Raw genomic sequence first — 4854 nt, 5'->3', positions numbered from 1 at the left:
CCTAGTTAATATCTATGGTCATAAAGAAACAGACGTACGCTTCATATAGAACACACTACATTATTCTTACACACTTCTTTGCTGGAACAAATTTTAGACAGGAGAAACAAATTTAAACAAGGCAAACTCTCACTGCTTTGTAATATTCAGTCTCATGTACCTAATGGGCAGTATTCCTTCAAATATAAAAGAGGTATTGTAAATCTTTCACTTACATGAAACCAGGGAACTCAGGGACATAACAAACTACCATAAACATTCTGAATCAATTATTGAATCACTGTCAAGAATCAAACCAAGTCATCAGACCACTATTCCAGAGAATTATTCCCTGCTCACAAATAATTTGATGTCTACAAAGTCCTCAGCTAGGGCCAACAGAATCACTTTGAATTACACCAGCATAAGTGAGAGCAGACTGTTTCCCATAATGTCCAGTATACCCCTTAAACAATGTTTTGAAGGAAGGAAAGCTGAAGAACTTAGGTCACTTATTAATAATTAACCCCACTGTGTAGCCAGTACCCATGCATCAGTAAACAGGGTGCTGAATGTAACAATTTAATTAAAGCCAAATGCCTCAAAACATAACAAAGAAAATAACAGAGAGATTTTTAATAATATAAAAAAATAAGCAGACACAATTGGTCTGATTCTCTGTTATTCCATTCCTGCATTTAGATAGGGAACGGGGGAGGATTGAGGAGCAATGTGACTTAAAACTGCCTTTGTATTTCCCATATTTTGTGTTGCTCACAGCATACATAGAGCAGTCTCATGGAACTGTACGTGTGCAGCTTCTTTTAGCAATTGTGTCTTTTTTTCCTCTTCAGGCAAGGCTGTCTTTGGCAACCATGTCAGTCTTGTTGGCACAGAAAATGAGTGTACCATTTGATGGAGGAGGAGAGCACAAATGGCATATGTAGAGTCATTGATCCAAATTTGTGTGTTTTGATCTTATGATATTCTGGGGAGTTGTTTCATCTCTCAGAACTGCTTCATGAGGATTAATAATAAATGCTCTCTTAAACCATCAGTGGACAGCACAGCTAACTTCTTTGTGAATTACTGGGTTTGAATCACTACCGGATGGGTGAGTAAAAGGGGAGGAGGCGCACTATACTGGAGGATACCATGTATGTATGATGTCTTTCAGCAGAAGCAACCAGTATGCTTTGCAAGCATCAACTAAAGGTCATATAAGTCCCCTTTTGAGGTACTGTACTGTAGGTGAGTAATGATAGCTTCATTTTACAAATGCAAAAACTGAAGCTCACAAGATTAACAGGCCTGATTTTCAAACTGGGCCTTGATTTTTGTGAGCATAGTGCCTGAAATAATTTGGGCTACAAATTTTAATGTCCCCGGTTCATTCATGCTTTTTCCTGGCAATTCATTGTTGGTGCTGAGTGATAGGCACAGCTTGTTAATGACAGAATACTGTGCCTCTACAAGGGGTTCTAAAATCAGGCCTTAAGTGACTTACCCACAATCATACTGTGAGTCAGTGAAAAAGCTGGGAAAAGAGTATTTTTAAATTGCTGCTTTTATTGTTATGCATAAAAACTCATAAATACAATCCCTTTAGTAAATCTGTGATACTGCTCTGAGTATCAAATGAGGCAGCTTTCCTACTACTTGTCCTTTAAAACTGCAATACTGCCTGGCCTCACAGGAAAGTAAGATTTGGTTCTGGAGAGCTCCTTCCTTCACTTTTTCTGTGTACAGGCAGTCCCCGAGTTACGCGGATCCGACTTATGTCAGATCCGCACTTACGAACGGGGCCCTCTCCCTGGCTCCAGCAGACCAGGGAGAGGAAGCAAAGTGACGGAACACACGGGCAGCGGGCAGCCCAGACACGTCTGGGCTGTCCGCTGCCCACGTGCTCCGGGGCTTTGCTCTGCTTTGCTCCCCGTCCCCCTGGTCTGCAGACCAGGAGGACGGGGAGCAAAGCGGCGGAACACGCAGGCGGCGGGCAGCCCAGACGCATCTGGGCTGTCCGCCGCCTGCGTGCTCCGTGGCTTTGCTCTGCTTTGCTCCCCGTCCCCCTGGCAGGGGGACGGGGAACAAAGCAGAGCAAAGCCACGGAGCCCGAGGGCAGCAGGACAGCCACGGCGCGTCTGGGCTGTCCCGCTGCCCCCGTGCTCCGCGGCTTTGCTCCGGGAGCCTGTGGTACAGCAGCTAGGGCGCTGCCGGTTGGTCCCGTAGCGCCGCTCTGGGCGCTACGGGACCAACCCGGCAGCACCCCAGCTGCTCTGCCCCAGGCGTCCTGATTCAGCCACTGCTGGTCAGTTTCAGCAGCGGCTGAATCAGGACGCCTGGGGCAGAGCAGTTTGGGTGCTGCTGGGTTGGTCCAGCGGCGGCGCTACTGGACCAACCCAGCAGCACCCCAGCTGCTCTGCCCCAGGCGTCCCCAAGTCAGCCGCTGCTGAAACTGACCAGTGGCTGACTACAGGAAGCCCCTGCCCGGGGCTTCCTGGAATCAGCCGCTGATCAGTTTCAGCAGCAGCTGACTTGGGGATGCCTGGGGTTCTTAAGTTGAATCTGTATGTAAGTCAGAACTGGCGTCCAGATTCAGCCGCTGTTGAAACTGATCAGTTTCAGCAGAGGCTGAATCTGGACGCCAGTTCCGACTTACATACAGATTCAACTTAAGAACAAACCTACAGTCCCTATCTTGTACGTAACCCGGGGACTGCCTGTATTCGGAATCCTGAACATTGAAGAAAATGGCCTTTTGTTTTCTAGTTAAAGAAATGACACAGTAGCTTGATGTCACTATCGTTTTATTTCTCTTCTACTGTCAAGGGTCACACTTATAACAGCCAGAGAATAAATAGATTTTAGAAAGCACCAAATCCATTCCAGACAGTGATGGATGCTGCAAAGCCTGTGTTGAAAACCCCATTGAGATTTCCCGAGCACATAGCCCACTATTAATAATTGATTCTGTAAAAATGAAAGTGAGATCATGTTACTATTGATGAATTGCTTAGACAGGGGAACACAAGGAAAGGGTTCCAACTCCCTGAAAAGTAAACACCACTGTTCATTTGTAACTTCTTGGACAGATGTTCATGTCTCTAGCCTAGATTTTAATGTATATGTGTTTAATTCTAACACGCCCAGTTGCTTTGAAGAAGCCCGTAGTGAGTAATGCCAGAGAAAAAGACAACTGTAGCTGTTCTGAATGCAGGCTGTTTGTAGAAGCATGCCTAGATGCATTAACTTTGGAATTAGCTGGTCAATCCCCCACAGTACATTTGGCAACAATGCTTGTCTCCTATGGGAAATTTTGTTGCAAGGGACATGAGATAGGAGTCATCCTAAGACAAAGCTAAGGTGCTGGTGTAATTTTTCTCAGAACAAATTCCAATGTTACTCTTCTTTTTATTTCAAAAAACTGAAGTTAATATGCTGACTGTCTTTTATTTTAAACAATGAGTGTTCATGGGTTTTTAGTCAAGCAGTAGATGGATTCAGCAAATGATAATGTTTTTGGCTTTCAGGTTACCACCAGGAGCTGTTAGAATTGTGACTGGTTTTATTATCAGTTTTGAACCAATTTTCCTATTGCCAGGAGATCATGTGATTTACATCTCTACTGTTATTTCACAGCATCTGAAGCCTGCTGTTCTACAGGTGCACTGCATCAGCACTGCTTATTTTCTCCAGCTCTTTTTCTTTTTACCTTCTTCATCCTATATCTTCTCAGTTTTCTCCTACATTTTTCTTTATTCTTACAAACAGGAGGGATCTTAAGGCCTCTCTCAGAAACCTATCCTAACCCTAACCCTTCAGTTCTTACTTCCCTGCATCTCAGGGCCCTTGCTATGTTAATCTTTCCTCCTGCTATTGTTCATCAGAAGCAGTTATTGGGGGCACTCCCTCCCACTGTGAGCTGAGAGTGCTGTCCTGGCACTCCCTGTCTCTGCAGGTTTGGGAATAAGCATAGAACCTATTTCAAAGTGACAACCACATTTTAGTCCTTCTCCGTGTCTTTCTCCTTTGTGGGGCAGGCAATTAAGGAAGAGACTTTTAATCTTTGAGTGCCACTTGGCTCTCTTGGTCGCATGATGAAGGTGCTGCTGCTGTGTCAGTTTTCTGCTAATTTGTGCCATTTTAGTGTAAGCTATTTGAGGGACTGAGTTGAATGCAGTTTTCCTTGTGGAAAGCCCTGTATACCCTTTCTATGCTATACTACTTATAACTGATACGGATCTGCTGGACTCTATTGTACTATCCATCATTGCCTGCCCAACTACTCCCAAGCCAGATATGGGAAAGGTAAGGGAAAGATGAGTATAAAAACAACCTGGGCAGAACAGAAGTCATGAGGAATTAGATGAGCAAGGAAGGGAAAATAATATTTAGTCACCCTGCTCATTCCCTAGTGAGTTGTGATCAGAGTCCATTTCAGATGTGCACCACAATCCAGTAAAGGCTGTTCTCCCTGAGCTACATACAGAGTTCATTTGATATAGGTGAATAAATCTGTTTTTCCCCTTCTGTCTCTTTTAAGCCTTTGACCCGCAACCAGAACCCATTCCAGGGGATACAGACATTTTCATTTAGAGGATCCTAAGAGAGAGTTCTCCCTCCATGCACTGTTAGAAAGTATTTTCATCAATCACAGGCAAATTATAGCCTGCATTTAAAAAAAAAAAAAACTCTTTGAAAAGGACACTGCTGTTAAGGTCCCAACCAATCTCACTTACATGAAACACCCATTGATTGTATATTGCTGGATCAGGCCCCCTTGGTGAGGAGCTAGTGAAGCGACTATATGGGCACCAGCTTCAGAGAGGTAGCCAAGTTAGTCTGTAACTGGAGAAACTTAATAAACAACAAATA

The sequence above is a fragment of the Pelodiscus sinensis genome, chromosome 15 (assembly GCF_049634645.1).
Source record: "Pelodiscus sinensis isolate JC-2024 chromosome 15, ASM4963464v1, whole genome shotgun sequence".
In the NCBI taxonomy this organism is placed as follows: Eukaryota; Metazoa; Chordata; order Testudines; family Trionychidae; genus Pelodiscus; species Pelodiscus sinensis.
This window is presented reverse-complemented; position numbering follows the sequence as displayed.